Below are 22,233 nucleotides of genomic sequence, written 5' to 3'. Positions count from 1 at the left end.
GAACGCGATCGGTTCGATGCGAGTGTTGTTGACATCGTCAAAGTGTTTAAAGAGTGCGGGTCTGGATTCCTGTTCACTTTCCAGTTGCCCGTAAGCGATGAACTACAGTATTTAGATTTGCATCTGCGGTTCGCCCGTGAGCATGTCTGCTGGAAATACAACCCAAGGTCTGTAAAGCCGTTGCTGCATTCATAAAATCCTGCCATCATGGTGTTGCTGACAGTTTCCGATCACAACTCATGAGGATAAAGAATGCCGGCTACCAAGATGCAATGGTGAACGAGGCTTGCTCAAGATTACTTAAGTGCTTCAAGCGACAGATGGCCCTGAATGCACCACTCAACAGTCCGGAAAAAGAAAAGCACCTCAGTTGTGCCATATTTGCACCAGGTCTCCCACCTACTGAAATATGTGGGAAAAAGGTTCAACGTCGATGTATTGCTGTCTGCTCCTGTCAAGCTTAAACAAGTGTGTGCTGCGATAGAAAGGAAGAAATTATCGAAAAAGAAAAAAAAGGTTGCGGTGTCGCGCACACGGATCCGTTCGTCAACTGCCGCACGTGTGTCGTCTACAGCTTTTTCCTTTCCTGCGGAGCCCGCTACATCGGACAGACCGGCCGCTGCTTGAACAAGCGTTTGGAAGAACACAACAACAATTTAGATAAAGGCAATGACTAATCTTATCTTGTTACTCATTGTAAGGGGTGTGCAGTGATGGAAAACAAGAAGAAAAAGTGCACTGCTTTTTTAAGTCAAGCAAAGGTGTTGTATTCTCACAGAGATCAAACCACGCGGGAAGTAGCAGAAGCATACTTCATCGCAACGGAGCAACGGGGCTGCGTTAGCAAACCTTCGGTTGCTTTAAGTGATAACGAGATCACGTTTCTTGGCAGATGTTGGGCTTCGGGCACACGCTAGTTTTATCATTGTCATAGTTTTGTTTGTTCAATTTTGTTTTCATGTATTAAGCCTTCCTTATATACCCAGGTGTTCGCAATAAAGCCTTAGTTGTGAGTTCAGCGCTTGTCCTCGTCGCCATTACTCTTGTGTCTAGTCTTTCGTGCGCTGTTTTTCAACCATGAACCTATACCAACTCGCCCAACTTAACGTTCTACTAAGTGTCCTTATCGTTCTGGTCCTTTGTCTGCAAGCGCTGTTTTTCACAGCATGTACTTCAACCAACTCGCCCAGCAACGCACCTTGCTCTATAGGTTGTCGTGGAAATGTCCCGGGATTCGCCGGTGGTCGACTATTGTTTATCTCTGGTCTGGAATTTTTTCATCTCCTTTTTGCTACCATCGAGGTGGCGCCAGAATTTTCTTGCGTCTCTTTTTACGAATTCGGAAACGAGTAGTTACATCTCGAATCCCTAAGTTTTGCTGAGGACATTTGCATCAGTTCATTGAGTATCATGTCCTAGCAGGGTAATGGCGTATCGCCCAGTTTTTCTCTATAGCCTTCCTGTGAGGAGAGGTGCACGTGTTCTACAGGAGGAGTATGCTCTCCTTGGGCCCCTGGGGGAAAGAGCGACGTTTCCGAGTGACCGTGGCGTGCGTGACGCGATATCATTTGCCGTCGGGAAGTTTCTCTTCCTTTTGGCCGTCGGGAAACAAGGAGCCGCGCGCGGTCACAACCCCATCTGGTTCCTCCTTTTCGCTGTCGTTTACTTTGTTTCCTTGTTGTAACTGTTTGGAGGTTATTACTTTTCTTATTTTCTTTGGTCACTCAGAGGTCCGATATATCCCACATTAATTTAGGGCGTACAGAGTAGGCGCTTTGTACAAAAACCGTTACCCATAGAAACAGAGCTTAGCCACGAGACGCTTTGTTTCTTCAGGTAGACAGTAGAAAATGAAGGATCTCCTGCAGACGTTTAGAGAGGGCGAGAACAAAACCCCTTTTTTTCGCCAGGATGGGAAAAGGACGACGGATGGCCACAAATGTTGTTGACCTAACTTCAGTGCTGCCAGGTGCGGGCTCGTTCGTTGATTGTGTTTGTGGAAACAACGCAAGGGACGTAAACATAAGATGGCGGTGACAGCGCTCACTTAAAACTGGTTCATTTACAGAAATTCGCATGAATATATAAATGGCTTGATTGTCGACAGATAGAGAAAGGTGCGATGCGCAAGCTGAAAACCGAAGCTACTTGTCTTTTTTAGGTCTTGCCAAGTACGCCGACTCTTTGTCCGATTGCGCCACGGAAGGGGTGCGAACGCTGCGGTCTCCAGGATGTAAGATTCTGTGAGCTTCAATTATCTCTCTCTTGATACGGTCTTTGCCTTTTCTCAGCGTTCTGCACGTATCGAAGGTAGGTTTGCATCTCTCGTGTTTCTTTGCGCACTGTAGGCCGTAAAGTGGCAGGTTGCGGTCCTTAGAATTAGCTGCATCTTTTATGTGTTCTCTTTCATTCAGGCACCACTCTGTTTATCCCGCGTACGTGTTCCCGCACAACATTGGAAGCTCGTACAGCACTCCCTCAGCGCAATCAGCAGATCGCTTTTTTCCTTTGCCGTACTACATCCAAGACTTTGCTCCGTAACCGGACTACTAACACTGCTAAGCACTGACACCTTGCATGGAGCGGAAAAGGCTACTCGCACCTGAGAACGCTGCGCTATATATTTTTTTAGGTTCTGAAACAAGGCATGTATGTAGGGAATGACTACTCTTTTGGTGTTTTTCTGAGTCATCTGTATGCCGGCAATTTTTGCTTTTCTCTTCCTTCCTAAGCAAACATTCAGCAACAGATATCTGCATTTGCTTCATGCTAGGCTGCGGAGCTAGTCGCGCGCGTTAGCAGCGACAATGCACAGGACTATGACAAGCCAGAAGCGGCACTGTGGCGTAAATGCTGTCTGTCGACTGAGGCGCTTCGCCAGCGGTTTAGACATCCAACGGACTGCAACTTGAATTTGGTTATCATATCAAATCTAACTCAAAATAATAGCTGAAGAGCGTAGGTGGCCCAGTCCATTGCCCTGGGCAGTGTAGACTGTGGGTGCCGTACAGAAGAAACGAGCTAAATTTGGGCAAAGGAAAGTAGCCGAACTGGCTGAAGATTACTACACTCACTTGAATTTGCGGTAGAGATCCGCAAAACAAACAAAAAAAAGCGACAGAACGAATTTTGCTTTTGAACGAATTGAATGAATTTTGCAAGGTCGAAGGAACGTTTCCTCTTCGTAAAAACTTGGAAACGTCATCCCCGCAGGTGTAGTCGTCCAAATCAGCAGCACTTAGTAGATGGCAACAAATGCAGTTCTTATGTATTCCACAGCCCCCATGAATATAGATCATCCGCGTTCAGTTTCTGCTATGCACTGCACTTCTCTGCCTGACACTTGCCAAGGTAATCATGGAACTGCCTTTCGGCAAATTGTGCACAGAGGCAGCAGTCCTCTTAACTCTTTTCGAACACATCCGAACCAGTACGGGGATCACCAGCAGATGCCAACGCTCTTCACCTAGGCGTCCCAGAGGTTTATAGCGAGGCAGAAGGAACGGAAAGAAAAAAGGCATGCCCGCGACTATCCTGCGAAAGTTCATACTTAGTGTTAACAATTGCATCCGAGATAGCTGGAAGCAACTCGCTGAACTAGATAACGCGACACATGAAGAGAGGCCAAGTATTAATGAACACTTTGGTGGAAAAATATTTGAAGGGCGAACCAAGAGAAACAATTTCGTTCTATCAGAATGAGGGACTAATTGAACGTGATTTCATCATTTGTTTGGTCACCGCCGTTTATATGTTGTCAATAATGTAGCACGTTCTACATGGACGGAAAAAATGTGCTCTTCCATAGCTTGGGGATGTAGCGATATTTCACAAGACATAGGAAAATGATATTGATTATCCAAGTCTTTATTGCGAGCGTTTTTATTCTGCACATCACGAGCAGAACATGTAGTCACGCAAAATCACAAAATCCGTTGGGAAGAGGCAAGACTCATCGAAAAAGAAAAACTGACACCATCACGGCTTCAAGCCGCCGCGGTGGCTCAGTGGCTATGGTGCTCGGCTGCTGACCCGAAAGACGCGGGTTCGATCCCGGCCGCGGCGGTTGAATTTCTTTGGAGGAGAAATTCTAGAGGCCCGTGTACTGCGCGATGTCAGTGCACGTTAAAGAACCTCAGGTGGTCGAAATTTCCAGAGCCCTTCACTACGGCGTCTCTCATAGCCTGAGTCGCTTTGGGACGTTAAACCCCATAAACCAAACCATCACGGCTTCATCTCGCATCTCTGGGGATGCTGACAACGTCACACACGCCTAATCTCAACAAGCATAATCTTAACTCGACATACGCGCGAACCTTGCGGCGATTGCTCTAGCTTTTAAAAACGACGAATCTTACTGGTGTGATACCATTGGGAACAATGCCCCCGTTCTTCGCACTGAAACGTCAACATCAAATTTTATTTTCCCGTCGGCGTCACTTTTTTTTTTTTTTGAAATGTATTCCCTCGGCCCGACGGGATTGTGTCATACTCTTGCCTTCGGAAAATAAGCGCGTGTGGCTACGCTCTTGTGATTGAAAAGACAAGCGCAGATGACGCTTATTCTGCCCTTGTCGAAGCATGCGCAAGTTTGGGCGAGCGCAATTTCCTTTTCCTTTTCGAAGAAATTGAACTAGAGTCACGCGACGTCACCACAGAGTGATAACTGCCTGTACCATTCGTGTCTGCGCACGCGTAGGCCGAGGCCTTTCAGGAACTGATAAAGACACAGAATAAACTGAATGCCGAGATCAGGCGGGCTAAGCTTGCATAAATTGTCAGCGCTTAATTGCTGATGTATAACTGCGATGGCCTAGAGTTTGGCCATGGGCCTCGCGTGCAAGAGGACCGGGGTTCGAATCCCGCTGACGTGTAATTCTTCACCGCGTAAAGAGAAAAAAAATTCCGCCTTTCGATGGAATTCTATAACCTTGTCTGGGTACGGACTGACGTCGGTAACCTTGTCCTGTTCCTTGCGTGTTTACTCCGTGTCTTTGTTGTGCGCAGTAACTATTTATTCAGTCATGAGCCAGTGCCAACCAACCCAACTTGCGGTTCTAATACAGACCAGAACCAACAAAGAACAGTATTTGACCACCCTGGTTTAGTACTTGTCATAACCTCCTATATAAACAAACCAATTAACCATTTGCCCTCCGTCCCCAGCGGCTCCGCAGCAGCTGACGAAGGCGCTGGTTATACCTGTGGCGCAGAGGAGGGTGCTACGAATCTCTGGCTCCGGACAGGCCGCCATTGGAAACTGAACCTGGCAAAGTTTAACGCCAGAACCTTATCCAGTCAGGCTGGTCTAGCAGTGCTGCGACAGGAACCAGAGCGTGTTAAATGGTATGTCATAAGGCTTAGTGAGGTGAGGAGGGCATTTGAAGTGCATACAGTGTTAAAGGGCGGGCACGTACTGTGCTATCGCGGATTAACAGTCAGACGAGAACAAGGTGTCGATATTTTGATTAATCGGGATATAGCTGGCGACATAGCGGAGTCCTGAAGGAGGGCAAAAGTTTGGGCATGTTGGTTTAGATTCATAATGAATACTAAATTGCGAAAAGACGAGGCGAGCTTATCGCGTGTGGCCTTTGTTGCGTGTGCTCGTTTTTGCGCTTCAGTATCCATCATGAAGAGAGGAGTTCTGTAGTATCAACGAGAAGCTGGCAGCTATTGTGATTAGGCTTAATAAGCGGCACTAACGGAAGGTGGTACAGACACCTGCGCCTACGTCTAGCTATGAAGATCAGATCGTGGATTCCCCTAAAATTTGACCAACACAGCTTCCACTTCGAGTTATTGATTGATGAACTCTCGCCCAGCATGTGCTTGCCGACCCGGTTAGCTCAATTGGTAGAGCGACTGCTCCGATGAAGCGGTGGTCCCGGGTTCGAACACCGGACAAGGACGAATTTTTCTACAACTACGAAGTTTCTGAGAAAGCTGTGTAGCTTTGCTTTGTAGCCGTATGGCTGCGCTCAGGTGGATGTGAAAGAGTAATTACACCCTTATTAGAACTATTCCTGTAACACACAATTACCCGTCTTTCTTCGCGATCTGCACGCGAACCTCTATTTCACAGGCATATTTTAGCGCAAAAGACGGGACGACAGAAAGACAGGACGAACACGAACGTCTTTTGCGCTAAAATATTCCTGTGAAGTCTGAACACCTACTAGCCCAACATTTAACCCTGCTGAAAGTACAACCTCGATTTGGGCATCCAGACTAACGACATTTTTTAGACTTCGGAAAAGTATTTGGAACGTATCGCATCGATGTGTGTTTTTTAAGCTTTCCCAGCTGAATTTGCACCCTAACATCTTAAAATGGATTGAGGAATTTCTAACGTGTCGCATTCAGTCAGCTGCTATTATAACAGGCGGTCATCTCATCATGCCCCTGTAATCTTTGGTGTACCTCAGAGCTGGGTCCTATGTCCTTTACTTTTCCTAAAATACTAACGTGACTTGCCAGAACATCATTTATGCAATATTCGTTTCTGCGTTCTCTACCGCTCAATAACTAATATTTCTGACCAAAAAACCCTTTAGGATGATCTTAACCGGGTTAGAAAATGATGCGATGAATGGCTAATGACACTTAAGCCCAACAAATGCAATCTCATTTTGTTTCTCCGCAGATATAACCAGTTTTGGTTCTCTACAGAATTATTAACAATTCAATAGAGCACATAAATTTACATAAATATTTATGCATCATTGTAAGTCATGACTGAACTTGGCGTGAACATGTTACTAACTCTATTTCGTCCGCAAACAAGACTCTGGCATTTCTCAAGCGCCATTTACGTCACGCAACAAAACAGGCAAAATTACTCGCTTATACATCATTGGTAAGGCCAAAACTACAATATGCATCGCCCATTTGGAGGCTTCACCAAGCATATCTAATCGATGCACTTGAACCAGTCCAAAATCGTGCCACCCATTTCATTGACTCCCAAAGTGATTGTGTCATCCTTGAAATTACCGTCCAACTTTGGAGGTCTTCCCTCTCTTTTTCGTAAAGCTCACTCGGTTCTGAACCACAGATGTGCACAGCCGCGCCGCGCATGTCCCATCGCACTGGTCACTTCCTTCAAGTTACCCGTAACCATTCCCACCTGCTTCTTTCCACGAGCCGTGCGCGACCAGAACGGCCTTTCTCACTGCGCGCTGCTATTATCTGCCCATCATCCTTCAAAGTGCGCACTGAAATTCATATATTATGGTGTAAAAAATATGGAAAAACAAACTTTTGATTACCCAACCCCGTTATGTAATACTCCGAAAGGCCCTTTAAAGCAAATAAATCGAACAAAAATGAAAACAAAAGATGTCCCGCATTCAAGGAAGGAGTTCTGCGCCATGGTTGCTAGTTTTTGTAGCGCATACGTCGGCCATGGGTGTAATAAGAGCTTTTTATGCGAAGCATATTAACGTAGGTTTCGGGCCTTCGCGCGACGCCCGGCGGTGGCCACCATTGACCCTGAAGTGGGGTCACGTGACATGACGTCACGTGATGACGTCACACCGGCTGCAGATGGGGCCTCATATCGCGCCGTCGGTCGCCTCCCGCCGGTGGCCACCATTGACCTTGAAGTGAAATCACATGATGCGACGTCACGTGATGACGTCACACCGGCTGCAGATGGGGCCTCATATCGCGCCGTCGGACGTCGCCCGGCGGAGGCCTCCACGCTTCGGTTCGCGCCGTCGCGCGCGACGCGGCGGCGGCGCCACCATCGCTGCATCACGTGATATGTGACGTCACGCCAGAGATGAAGCGGCGCGCGCCCGCCGTCGCGTCGGTCTCAGTGCCCGCAACCGCGCCAGCGTCTTTGCGCCGGGCGTGTATGCGGTCAAGATGCCTCCAAACGCTGAGGACATTAATAATAGGAAGGCAAAACGAAGGCTGCAGCGTGCTACGGAAACCGATGAAGAACGCGAAGAATAAGTGACGTGCAAACCAAGAGTCATGCATTTACGGACCATAAGAGTGTGTTTGTCGGGCTGCAAAGAATAAAGTACGACGATTAACCTAAAACCACGTCTCTGTTACTTAGCCCCATCCACACTGAGGCAGCTGCTTAACATGCTTCGCATCCACTGGGCTTAACCTTGACAAGCCTCCAATTTTTTTGAGCAGTACTGACAGCAGTGCGCCAGTCACGTGAGTGTCGAATGGATCAATAGGGCTAGTCTTCCTCCAGGCGTGTGTGAATACCTCTAGTAATGCCAACAGCCGGCTTGTGGCACCTCTTCTCGAACGAAATAAGGTGGTGGTGCCTGGAGTTCTTCGTTGTCGTTAGTTTTGAATGTAAACATTCCAGGCGCTGCACGGTTGCACTTAATTCTAAGTGGGAGGGGGGAGTCAGTGACAATAGCTGTACAGACAGACAGACACAGACAGACAGACACAGGCAGACAGACAGACAGACGGACAGACAGATTTATTTGACATCATGTGTACACAATGCCGGGAACATGGGCAAAAAGCCGGAAAAAGCGCGGCAGGCCCATGTTCCCTATTTATAAAGGCTACATATGTTATGAATTCTGGTAACAAACACAATTTGACAACAGCAACGATTAGGAAATGGTACAAAGATTACCTTTAAAAACATAGTTTAGTATTCAATTCGACATAGGAGTATGAAGTAGCAATGAGGGTTATTAAGAAAGTCAATTTGGAATACAAGTGATTAAGATATGTTACAATAATAATGCTTATTAATAGTTTACTATACAATTCAACATAGCAATATGAAGTAGCAATCAAAAATGCAAAATAGAATTTGGAAAATACAAAACTATCACAAATTATCACAGTCGAAATCAAACAGTATGAAAAAGTTTACAACACAGACATTTATCGCTGGACACAAATGATCATGTAATATTGCCGAGTGAGTTGATTAATGGTGGTAGTCTGTAACTTAGTGCCTGGGTTCCGTAGTTAGTTCGTGTTTTTGGAATGTACCATGTTTCGTTATGCGGTGTATCGTAAACGTTAGTATTTCTTGTGAGGTTAGATAGCTCTTGAAATAAATTGTTACCCTGTTTTTTGCTTCCTATAAATCGCCCAAGGAGTAAGTCATTGTATATGGAATTCATGGTGGCTATGGAAAGTCTGTTAAAAAGTGGTTCTGTGTGAGCGAGGCGCGGTGCGTCAGCAATTGCACGGACAGCTTTCTTTTGTAATAATAACAGACGAAGACAAGTCCCCTTGTCGAAACGTTGGCTCTAGCAAACTGAGGTTTTCCCCTCCCTTGTTCATTTTGTGATCAACAGCTTAGTAATGTTAGTTCCGTTGGTGGTACCCCAGACCAGGTGGCAATAGTTAATATGCGATAAAAATAGTGAATTATATATTAGCACCTTAATGGCCCGTGATAAGAAAAAGGGTATTCTTGTTAATATGCCAACACCTTTCGCAAGTTTTTTAAATGAGTTGGACGTGGTTATTCCATGTTAGGTGTGCGTCAAATATAACTCCAAGACTTTTTGTGTACGGAACAAGTTCAATGGTGGATGTACTTGGCCTGCTTCCCACCATCTGGCTCCATGTAGCTATCCAAGAAGCCAGATTTATTCTTCCTTGTTATATGGTTTCAGAAGATTGTGAAAGAAGGCGACGGCAGCTGTTTTCTTCCCACAAGTTGTTTGTGCGATTGCAGAAAGTTGTGGTTTTTCAATATCTTTTCCAAACTTAGTTGCCCTCGTTATTAGGACTTGAACCTCTCGAATTTCTACTTCCCGCTAAAAGCTGAGTTTTGTTCGGTTATAAACATTAGTTGTCAGTTCTGAAACAGCCGGCGTGTCCTCAAGTATCTTCGGCGAAAATACCCAGCGGAAGACCTCTCAGTGATTAACGTGGGGAATGCATACCTCCCGTATTTCCGACCAGGAGACGCGGCCGGCGCCCCTCCCTGGCTCTCGCCGCCAGCGAGGCGATCGAAGAGGCGACGCGCGTCAAGACGCCAGTGCGGGGTCAACGGACGCCGCCCGACGGACATGGCGGCTTGCCTAGTGCGGGCACTTTCACGTTCACAACGAAGTGGACTTTGTGGGAAAGCTGCGCTGGAAGGAAGCGGGCGCGCTGAGTTAGATCGCGCTCTCCGCGCGCAGGTTTGCCGCACACCAATGATCGCCGCGCATCCGCCAGTGTGCACCGCAATAGCAACCACGGTAAGCTCAGTCACGGATGTGCAATTAAAATGAAGTTGTCCGCAACTTCGGCATTGGAGAAACTTCAACGCTGCTCACATTCCGATGGAAATGTGGACGAAACTGCCGAGATCATATCGACGCCAGTGCAAGCAGCGTAAGCGTCTCGTGCCAAAGCAAGAATGTTGCGAGAGGGTCACAGCGCACTCTACCTGCTCTTGACGGCCGATGCAACGGCTCGGAAGGATTCTAATCCCACAGCGCGAAAGAAGGACAAGGACGACAGAAGAACTACACAAAGCGCTGACTACAACAAAGTTTATTGTCATGCGCTGAGCCTACATATACAGTTCTGCGTGGACCCGAAGCAAAAGGAAAAAGCAAAAATTGACCCCATCTATGGGAGCAGCAGCGACCCCCACGTGGCTCATACATGAGACCCGAGAAAAAAATTACAAATATAGTTTGGTGATGCGGAAGCCCACTACTACAAAATGAAACCTTCTGAATCAACTCTCGCGTTACAGTTCTGAGAAAATAACTTATTTTTCTCTTAAAAACAACGATGGTGTACTGACACAGTCTTGTGCTTTCTTCGCAATCTCTGCGGCCTCAGCTAACTCTCTGGCGCATCTGTCAGCGTACCTATGAAGAATATAGGTTCCTGCTAGCAGGGCCCATGTTCCTTGCATTGCTTACAATCACGGCGGCGCACACCTAGGGGACGAGAAGCCCCCATGACGTTGTTATTGCGCTCTATTAGCCTTTCGTTGAGGATATTGCCGTTTGGCGTATGTAGGTTCGGCCACACGGCAAAAGGATCGAGTGCATGGCGTTTTTCGCGCACTCAACACATGGTTGCTGGTGCCTTACAGAACAATCATAATTTGCAGTGACTTCAGAATTCATCTTCCTGCGCAGCTTCGACAGCTTGTTCGGAGCGAAAATTGCAACTTGTATGCCTTCCCTCTTTGCTATTTGTTTAGATTGTAAGCAAGCGTATGCATGTACGGCGTCACCGTTACTTTTGCTGCAACCTCTGTCAGCCCCACCGCTGCTTGGGCCTGGGTTACCGCATTCTTTGAGCATGTTCTCGGCTACAGACATCAGGAGCGAACATGGATAGCACATGGATAGTTACTGCGGAGAAAGGAGAAGGCTTCGTCAGTACACCATCATCGCTGTTAAGTGAAAAAAACAACAACTTGTTTTTAGTATTGCATCGCTAAAGTTGATTTAGAAGGTCTTCGTCTGTTGTACTTGGCTTCCACTTCATCAAACTACCTTTGTGTTGGTTCATTTGAGGGTCTCATGTATGGGCCAAGTAGGGGTCGCTGCTGCTGCTGGAGATAGCGGCAGTTAGTGTTGTTTTCCTTTTGCTTCACGTGCACGCTTAACTTAGTACATGTAGGTAAAGCGCATGACAATAAACTTAGTTGTAGTCAGCGCTTTGTGGTGTTCCTCTGTCGTCCTCCGTTATTTTTCGTGCTGTATAATTAGAAGCATGAGATACCAACTAGCCCAACAACAATTTTTACGGAATGATTGTCCTCAATGTCGATCACGCCACATCGACCAGACGCCACGGTAGCCGCATCATCTCGCAGACGGAACTGCTACAGAGCCTTTGGCAAACCACCTTCCAATAGGAGTGACGTCTTGAGCATCTACTCTACTAAAGGAACAACGAGACACGTGCCAATTGAGAGGTCAAGCACCTCACCTGTGAACAGCATGCCTAAGCCGCTACTGCTGCTTTTGCAGGTCGCGCAGTGTCTTTTCGCTTTGGCGTCATCAAGCCACATCGCAAGGAGGCCTCTCTTGCCGCATCATCTCGCCAGCGGAACTGCTACATAACCATTCGTTATGTAGCAACCTCTTCATTCCTTCCTTGCAACTCCGGCACTGTGCACACCACGATCTGCGCTTGCTGTGCTATCGCCCTTACACCGTCAACTCCCTCCGCTCATCCTTTCACTACTTGTGTGGCGTCACCATTCAGGACATCATTTAGCCCCGCCGCTACCAAGTTACGCCTCGCGAGATTCTTTGAAAGTTCACTTTTTGCTTCTCTCAGTACCTCGTCCATTGTCCTCCCTGGGAATACCCCGACTGCTACCCGCCTATCACTCTTTACACGCTCCATTGTAGCTATTTTGCAGCTCCTCACGTTTGAGTCCCCAGCGATAAGCACTAGGGTACTATCCCCCTCCCTCCTAACTTCCGGGCTTTGCTGCCTCTTATCAGTGACTGTGGCCTCATTCTTTGGGTGTAGCTTGTTCTCCTTCTCTCTGTATCGCCTCTAGACTTCTTGGCTGTCACCTGTGCGTAGCTGTTCCTGTCTGAATCTGTCTGACTGACTTGCTTATCGCTGGCCGTGCCAGTGCAAGCTCTAGCCAGGTGGCTGGCGCTGGAATGCCCGCCAATGTGGCTGCCGATGGCGGTGTTAGCCATTTTTGACTCCAAATGACCGAGCTGTTCTGTCGATCTTCGAGAAGCGACACGCGGGTGCGGCGGCGACACGCGGGTGCGGTAAAAGAGCTTCATGCGGCAAAGACAAGGACTCTCGCGGGGAGAGGGTGTTCAGAATGTTTTTATGTGTTTTTCAGCCGAGCCCTGAGCTCGAGGTTTTGCCTAACCTTCAGGGGCTGTGGCTACCTTGTATTCAAATTTTATTGGTTATTGAAGCTTAGGGCGGGCCTCTGAACCTAACTGGCCTAACTTCTTTGCGAAAAACCTATAAAAACAGAAGAAAAAGCATTATCCTTCAGTCTTCTCTAGCCTAGCTAGAGGATTCGTGCTTGGCACATAGTTCGAGGAATGCCTTTATTATATCTCGGCAGCCGGGCAGAAGAGAGCGGCGCAGCGCTCTGCAGTGGCGCGTATATAGGCCGCGATATCAGCATTTTTAACACGCGTCATGATGAACAAGAAATCAGCATTACGTTCCGCGCGACAGAGGGCGTTATCACCAGAAGAGCGTTACACTGTGTGAGATCAGCTCTTTTAAGTCATCATCATCATCATCATGAGCCTGACTACGTTCACTGCAGGGCAAAGGCATCTGCCATGTCTCTTCAATTAATTCCGTCATTCGCCAGTTGCGGCCACCGTATTCCAGCAAACTTTACCTCATCCGCTCACCTCACTTTCTGCCGTCCCCTGCTACGTTTGCTTTCTCTTGGAATCCACTCCGTTACCCTTAAGGACCAGCGGTTATCTTGCCTTCGCAATACATGCTGCTGATGATTATGATCTCCTCAGGCTTAAGGGCACGTACCCACGGCGGGGGATTGGCCAGGGTGTTGTTGTTGTTGTAGCCTTTGACAGAATGGCACAGGGTGCATAGCGGTACATGCCCTGCCCGAGCCCACTTCTTCCTCTTTGTCTCTGTAACTTGCCGTTTTCAACCTTAAAAATTTCTGTAAATATAATTCCTCCTCTTCATCATCTCTATCACCGAACGTCTCCTCATTCATCACCGCCGAATAACCACGTTTGTAGAAGCCTGTGCCCCTCCGAATAAAGAAGGCAAACAACCGTCGTTAACTTTACTGGGGGCGTCGACAGAATTAGAAATTTTCCGGGCTGATCGACACAGCAGGCGAGACATAGGCGCAATCGGAGAGAAAAGTCTGGAGTTTTGCTCTGAGCACCTGAAAATTGCAATCTAGCAGCCAAATGACTCGTAGGGTTTCAAAAAGATTTGTCGGGCTATTTGGTTCATTTCTTAATTGAAGAGTTAACTTCTCGAAAGGTTTAGGACACCAGGGGGACACATTCACCAACGCGCTCCTAACTATCGTGAATGTGTCTCCCTGGTGGCCTAACCCTTTCGCGCAGTTAACTCTTCAATTAAGAAATGAACCAAATTCGCAGGGTTGCTTTGCAGCAGCAAGGCGAGAACAAAACGCTTTTCTCGCGGTGGCCAAAAGCTACAAAGGTTCTGGAGTTCTGTGCACCCGTAAACACCTCGTGGAATATGCGAATTCTAAAAATTACCATTGACACAATGAATCTTGAGGTTGTCCGTAAGGCAGGTTCTTTAAGGAAAGAAAACTTGATTGAGAATCGCGCCTTTATGAAAGATTCTGCGCACATGCCATCGACTGCTTCGCTTCCAGATGCGTGCTTCCTCCCTATACCTAAAGTCTTGAGCGAGATGCTCTTCTAGTCCACTTACGGGTCGCCGCTTTTGTGCAGTAAGACCTATGTCGTGTTTCCTCTCCGTGCAGCAGGTGACGCGGCATGGCCAGCAGTGCCGACGCCCGCAGCTCTGGGAGGAGCCTGCAGCGCGCAGTTGCCCTGCTCCCCTCCGCCGTGCGGCGTCCCCCTAGCGGCGCCAACAGCACCCCTCTTCCGGTCTCAAGGCCGTCCGGACGGCGCTCGTGAAGCGTCTCTGGGCAGGCGCCGGGCCACCGCCGCCCAACGTGAGTTTTCACCTCAGTCAATCACTCAGACAGTTTTAGTTTCACGTACGTAGAGCGCTTACGGGTCGCCAGTGCGCATGCGCAGAACGCGAATTGTGCGTGGGTCTCACGGACGTACGTGAGATGCGGATCTTTGCGTTGCGGTCTTCACGTTGCTTGCGTACGTGCCGTTCAGAAAATGGCGGCGCCCTGCCCGCCCGCTTCAGAGTGAATACAGCTTCGTCGCTAATCTCTCAACGCGGTATCGTGCTGTAAACTGTTGTATTTTCCTTCAGTTGGCCCGTTCTTGCTCTCGCATGTAGTTTTAGGTGAGAACTAGCTTTGGTTTTTCAAATAGAAATCCGTTTCAGCAGCTCCTAAGCCTGACGGAGAAGCGTTTGCGGTCGTCATAGCAAAGGAGATCGAGTGTGCCGAGGGTCTAGCGAGACTACGCGAGGGTCGAAACCTCGCCGGATATCCCGAGACCGTTGGAACAGTCAGCGGGAAAAGCAAAACGGTGCACGGTTTGGCTCCATACACGCATGCTGTCGACATGAGTGGGACACCAGCGCGTCTTCGTTTCTCGAAGAGCGATGATTTAGATATGCTGCGGGGCGTGACGGAATGCAATCAATTTGAAGATAACACGCAGCATACAATGCAGGGTGTGTTGCTGGGCAAGTTGGCTTGACGAGGGACGAAGGAGAGACGATACACACAGGGCGCTGAGTGTGTGTCTCGTCTCTCCTTCGTCCCTCGCCTGTCAGCGCTGCATGTTCAGAACATACAGTCCGGTAGACTGAAATCTCTCAACGTTTGTCACAAGAAAGAGGGAAGCAGCGAGGCACTTGGCAGCAGCGAGGCAGCAAAGGACGCTTTCTTCACCGAGCATCCTCTTTTCTTGCATATTCCGATACAACCCGACAACGAGCGATTTTCTACTGGTGACTACGGCTGCCCTTTGACTGCATCAGATAGCGAGGCCAAGAACTTTCGGACTGTCATCGCCTAAAGAGGGGCGTGGCCCTGCACGACAGCTACCACGTGGTCACCTGAAGGCTACAAAAGCCGGGAACATCGGTGCCTCTAGCCACTTGGCAGCAGCGAGGCAGCAAAGGACGCTTTCTTCACCGAGCATCCTCTTTTCTTGCATATCCAGGTACAACCCGACAACGAGCGATTTTCTACTGGTGACTACGGCTGCCCTTTGACTGCATCAGATAGCGAGGCCAAGAACTTTCGGACTGTCATCGCCTAAAGAGGGGCGTGACCCTGCACGACAGCTACCACGTGGTCACCTGAAGGCTACAAAAGCCGGGAACATCGGTGCCTCTAGCCACTTGGCAGCAGCGAGGCAGCAAAGGACGCTTTCTTCACCGAGCATCCTCTTTTCTTGCATATTCAGATAAAACCCGACAACGAGCGATTTTCTACTGGTGACTACGGCTGCCCTTTGACTGCATCAGATAGCGAGGCCAAGAACTTTCGGACTGTCATCGCCTAAAGAGGGGCGTGACCCTGCACGACAGCTACCACGTGGTCACCTGAAGGCTACAAAAGCCGGGAACATCGGTGCCTCTAGCCACTTGGCAGCAGCGAGGCAGCAAAGGACGCTTTCTTCACCGAGCTTCCTCTTTTCTTGCATATCCAGGTACAACCCGACAACGAGCGATTTTCCACTGGTGACTACGGCTGCGCTTTGATTGCATCACATAGCGAGGCCAAGAACTTTCGAACTGTCATCGCCTAAAGAGGGGCGTGGCCCTGCACGACAGCTACCACGTGGTCACCTGAAGGCTACAAAAGCTGGGAACATCGGTGCCTCTAGCCACTTGGCAACAGCGAGGCAGCAAAGGACGCTTTCTTCACCGAGCATCCTCTTTTCTTGCATAGTCAGGTTTGACATCGATTTTTATGGTTTCTTCTTTAAGTCGCATACTGCTGCTTTCGCTGCTGCCAGTGTTTGTTTTCATATTGCCAGTATCTTCACCCGCCAGTGTTTTCTTGTTGTCATTCCTGTCTGCTTGTCTGTACAGTAACATGGAATCGCGTTTTGAAGAGTTAAAGAAAGAAATGAAAGAATTGAAGAGCAAGGTTGAACGAGACCTCCGAAAAGAACTGAGGGAGATTAAAGAAAGTCTTGAGTTCTACAACAACGAATTTGAAGACGCTAAAGCAAAAAACGAAGCCCTAGAGAAGGAAAATGCAGCATTGAAAAAGGAAAACGAGGCTCTGCGGAACGACTATGACAATATAAAAAAGCAACTAGAGGAGCACGATCTCAGGATCGTAGCGGGAGAACAGTACTCTAGAAACTGCAATGTCGAAATTAAAGTTATTTTGCAGGAGCAGGATGAGGATGTTACAGGCACTGTATGCAAAGTTGCAACATTGCTGGACATGACAATAACGTCTGATGACATTGACGTTTGCCACAGAGAAAAGGCTCGCAATGACTCAACTTGTCCTAGCATTGTTGTTAAACTGAAAAGCCGATCGCAGCGCAGCCTGCTTCTTCAGAAGGCCAAAAAAACCCGACTTTCAATGACCGACCTTGGACATTCTTCAAGTAACCCCATTTATGTCAATGAACACCTCTGCGCAGCCCTAAAGGTGCTATTGGGCAAAACTGTTCAGAGGAAAAAGGCTTGCAACTGGAAATTTGTCTGGGTTAAGGATGGCAAAATTTTTGCCCGTAAGGAAGAAAAGTCAAACGTGCTGCATGTGCAGTGTGAGCGTGATGTTGAAAAGATTGCCTAACGTGTGTGTGCCTGACCTCGTGCTGTGTTTCTGCATCCCGAAATGGCGAAAACACCTGTAGAAGTTAACTCAATTTTTTGCTCCCATGGTCTGAACAGTCTCACATGTTTTCACTTAAATATACGGTCGGCGCGAAACAAAGAGGATCAATTAACCGCTCTTCTGAACAGTTTTAAATTTCAATTCGACGTAATAATGCTTACCGAAACATGGTTTACATCCGATTCTGACGTCATGAAGGATGCAGATTACAACACGTTTTTTCTAAACCGACCAAACAAACGCGGAGGTGGTGTGCTCATGCATATAAAACAATCATTTCACTGTGAATTACTTGAAGAATTTTCTTTTATCACGTTGAGTACTGAGTGTCTTGCTGTAACATGTAAAAAATATCTGCTTGTAGTAATGTATCGTCCCCCTGAGGGTAACGTCTCTAGTTTTCTCTGTCTTATTGATAGGATACTTAATTATGTAAATGAAAATAAGCTCGTTCTTATCCTTGGAGGTGATCTCAATATTGACATGCTAACTCCATCTACATTACAGCATAACTTTGAAACACTCCTTGACTCGCATGGATTTAACAACTTAACTGAAACGGCTACACGCGTGACACCGAACAGCAACACACTGTTAGATCTATTTATAACCAATGAAGCTATACAAAATACTACCTCCGGTGTTCTTTCCTCACATATCAGTGACCACATGCCAATTTTCCTATTTAATCTAATGACACTTAAAGACAGGCTGAAGAAGCCAGCCATTATCCCAAAAATACAAAACATAAACAATAGCACATTACAAAAATTTCGCACTATGCTCCTAGGAACAAACTGGGATGTCATATATACCTCGGACACCTCTGATGAAGCATATAATAATTTCTTGTCTCTATATCTAAAAGCCTATCGCGTATCATTTATTTCAGTCTCTAAGCAAAAACCAACAAGATCTCAGAAACCTTGGATATCATAAGAATGCCTTAAAATGATACGAAGGAAAGATAAATTGTTCAAGAAGTTCATCACTACAAGAAACACAAATGACTGGGAGATATTCAAACGCCATAGAAACAAAACCAATGCTTTTATACGGAATAAGAAGCGAGAGTACCTTTACGACCTTTTTCAGCCAGAGTGCAACTCTAAACCGGATGTTCTTTGGAAAAACAAATAAAATCTTACGCCGTTCTTTTACAGATCATAGCGTTGGTGAATTAACAATAAACAATTCCCTGGTTTCTGGCATTGAGTTGGCGGAGGCTTTCAATAACTATTTTGTAAGTTTAGTTTCGAGTTCATATCATTCTGAGGCTACGAATGGAATCAATAGGAACAGTAAGAGTTTCTACTTGAGTCCCACATATGAGACAGAGATTCAAACAGCATTCATCTCTTTGAACAATAGCACGGTTCGTGATGTCGATGATATACAAATTAAGCCGGTGAAATATGTTTTAGATCTAATCTTACCACCTCTTTTATTTATATATAATTTGGTTCTTTCCACAGGAAAGTTTCCTCACAAAATGCAGGCATCAAAAGTAGTCGTTCTGTACAAGGGGGGTGATAAAAACAACTTGTCGAACTACTGTCCGATATCTATCCTACCTGTTTTTTCTAAGGCCTTAGAAAAATTAATACAATCTAGAATCATTAAGTTTGCAGAAAAATGTAATCTAATTAATTCCGCTCAATACGGTTTTCGTAGAGGCCGATGCTCTGAACTGGCCCTCCTGGCACAGAAAGAATTTATCCTGAAAGGCTTTGAAAACAAAGAGATGGTCGTTGGCGTATACATTGACTACTCCAAAGCGTTCGACGGTTTAAATCATCAGACTCTACTAAAAAAGTTAGAAACATATGGAATTCGAGGTATACCCTTGGACTTAATACGCTCGTACCTGGAGCATCGCACACAAAGAGTTGTAATAGGCGAAAATCTTTCTTCTTCTCAGCGTGTTACTACAGGCGTACCTCAAGGAAGCATCCTGGGGCCCCTATTGTTTAATTTTTATGTAAATGACATAATATGCAATATACGCTGATGACACAACACTTTTATTTCGAAACAATGATCACAGCCAGCTTGTAAATAACATAAATCAATCATTAGATGATTTAAACGCTTGGAGCAAATTGAATTCTCTGGAGATAAATGTAACCAAAACAAAAGCAGTTTTTTTTTCCACAAGGCAGTCTCCAATGCCTACCATGCCTTCAAATCATAACCTAATTTGGCCACGCTCCTATCGAAGATGTTGATGAAATGAAAACCCTAGGCGTTTATTTCCATAAAAATATGTCCTGGGATAGGCACATAAATGAAACAATTTCACGCCTGGCAAAAACAGTAGGTATTTTAGCAAAACTCCATTTCTTCCTACCGCCGAAAATTAAGCTACATATCTATAACTCGTTATTCTTGTCTGAACTAAACTATTGTTTCCTTGTATGGTGTACAACTACAAAAACAAATTTACATCGAATATATACACTACAAAAAAGGCTCTTCGCCATATAGCTGGGAAGACTACTACACTCATACCGCGCCGCTTTTTAAGAATTTTAAAGTAATGTCAGTGCACTATCTCTACTCGTATAACTTAGCAGTTCGCTACAAACAGCACATAACTACCTCTGAGAGTGCAATGCTGTCTATCGCCAGTTTAACAACACTTACACGAACATATCCTTCGCGCTCTGCTCATAACTGGACGGTACCTTTCGTACGAACGACGTTTGGCCAGCAAATGCTGGCACATACTCTCCCCACTCTGTTAAACTGTTTTCGCCAAAGTATTGTTAATATTGAAAATGTTAATAAGAAAACAATACATTCATTCTTTCTCTCACAAATGTAATTTTTTCTGGTTTCCTGCAGTGTGTTTCCTCCTGTCTTTTTTGTATTTTTTGGGTTTGCTACTATTTCACAATTACTGTTATTTGCTGATCATGTTTATCCTTCACATTGTGTCTTTGCCATTAAAACACACACAAAAACTGAACTATGTTAGTAAAAGCTACAATGTCTGTAAATGTACTCGTACAACTGTTACTACCGACACCTCGCTGTCTTGCCATGTAATGGAGCCCGAGCGCCGTCAAGTGAATCAACGTTCACTTTTTGTCTCGGATCCCTCATTTCTTACTGAAATGGAAATAAACTTCAAACTTCAAAGTATTTACCACCAACACTAAACAAAATTATTGGTTTATATGTACTAGATGGCGCAGCACAGCATGCTAGCGCAGTTTTTAGGTTCTATGGCAGATCTACATAGTTTGCGTCCCATAAGTGTAGCTAAAACTTTACGAAGCGACACCAGCGTACGCTACGTAGACTGCTCACGTTTACGTACAGCATTTGTCAAAAGTTTGGAGCCCAGAGGGTTTGGTTCTGAAGCACACTCTCTGGTTCGTACTGCATCTCCAGCGCTCCAAATTTGCTGAAGGTAAGAAGATTTCTGGTCCTGCCTCCTCCAATGGGTAGGACTACCACGAATGTTACATGTGTCCCACTGCGAGGCTTAGAAGCAAACTCCCTGGGCTCTAAACTTTTGACAAAGACTGTACGTGAAGATTCTACGCACGCAAAAGTAAAACTGTCTAATCGATGAAAATTCAAGAGAGCTTGCATAGGCACACTGAAGCCGCAAGTTAGCTTGTACCGTGTCGCTCGAGAGCAGCGACAATCCAGTTACTAGACAGAAGCAGGAGAGAACAAAACGAAACATGGCTACAAGTGTAACTGAACTTTGTACCCTGCGATTTACAGGAGAGACAGCCGAAGCCGCTGTGTGGAACAAATACTATTCTAGCAGTCGGGGAGCAGCTCCTTATGGAAATCAGCAATACAGAAGATATAAAAACTGTGGCAATGTAAAATCAATGAAAACTTGAAGCTCGTGAGATCACAATTTTTCTAGAGGTAATACAGCACTTTAGTCATTGCGAGAGGTCAAGGAAGATACAAGATTTGGAAAGGGCGCATCTTGGAAACAGATATAAGCTTAATGATTGGAATAGAAATGAAGTCGTCCCCGCAGGGAGGCGTCTGCAGCATGCAGACGTTGGTGAGTGGCGACACCACGGGGTTAACCCGAGCATCCGCAGGGACATCCCCGCAAGGGGATGATGGTGAACAATGCGTCAACACGGACCCGAGCATCCGCGCTTAGCCGTGCGTGGCATCGCCGTGTCCGGGGAAAAGGGGATCCTGGTGGTTGAGCCGATGCCGAGCGTTTGGACCCTTAAGGCCCCTCGGCGGAGGCAACACACCACTTTGGCCCCAGCTTCCTGTAGACGGCACCTCCGGCCTGACCCGACCGGGGGAAATCGGCAGTCGCCTTTTCCTATCCTCCCCTCTATCTTTCACTTTCCTATCCCTTTCTTACAACTCTCCTGTCTCCTCCTCTTTTCTTTGTTTTTTCCTCTTTTTCCTGGCGGCGAGGGTTAACCGTGTGTGACCAACTACCCTGAGTTGAGTCATATTAGGTTATAGTTAAGGTGTACAGCTGGCGTGGGCAGGACTTGCTCGCAAGTTCCTGTCCCGTCCCGTTGTTGGGCTCCATGGTGGGTGGCTGGCACCATGACCGAAAAACTAGAATTTTTATGGCTCCCCCTTTTTCCAAACTAGATCGCTCTCTCAAGAGAGGGCGGAACGAAGCAGAAGAGTTTTTTCAAAAAAGAAAAGTCAGTTTTCCTAAGTACCATGTGATCCATAGTGAAGTACAAGATAAACAAGCTAGAATCCTGTCCCCCTTCCTAGTGTCAAAGTGTTTGACAGAAGCCTTGGGCATTGGCTACAAGGTATCTAAAATGGCTAGCGGTGACTTACTGCTCGAACTGCGTGACAACGTCCAACACTCAAAACTCGTAAAC

At 46.6% G+C, this 22,233-nt stretch overlaps 2 protein-coding genes across 12 annotated transcripts in view; one reads left to right on the top strand and one right to left on the bottom strand.

Moving 5' to 3' along the window:
• LOC149367588 (uncharacterized) overlaps positions 1-22,233 on the bottom strand; it is a 1,242,925-nt gene that overhangs the window by 588,228 nt on the left and 632,464 nt on the right. The gene's annotated exons all lie outside the window — the stretch shown is intronic.
• LOC149367592 (CD151 antigen-like) overlaps positions 1-22,233 on the top strand; it is a 231,785-nt gene that overhangs the window by 142,983 nt on the left and 66,569 nt on the right. The window contains exon 2 of one of the 3 annotated variants that reach the window (XM_089556225.1): positions 14,414-14,605. The exons of 1 other annotated variant lie outside the window; for it this stretch is intronic. The gene's annotated coding sequence lies outside the window, so the exon portion shown is untranslated. Of the gene's footprint in view, positions 1-14,410; positions 14,606-22,233 lie in introns of all 3 variants that reach the window. One more of the 3 variants, XM_089556217.1, reaches the window with a different exon arrangement.

Source organism: Amblyomma mixtum, chromosome 1, assembly GCF_055824585.1.
Source record: "Amblyomma mixtum isolate Tamu chromosome 1, ASM5582458v1, whole genome shotgun sequence".
Taxonomy (NCBI): Eukaryota; Metazoa; Arthropoda; class Arachnida; order Ixodida; family Ixodidae; genus Amblyomma; species Amblyomma mixtum.
Note: the sequence above shows the minus strand (reverse complement) of the source record. Positions and strands in the feature narration are given on the sequence as shown.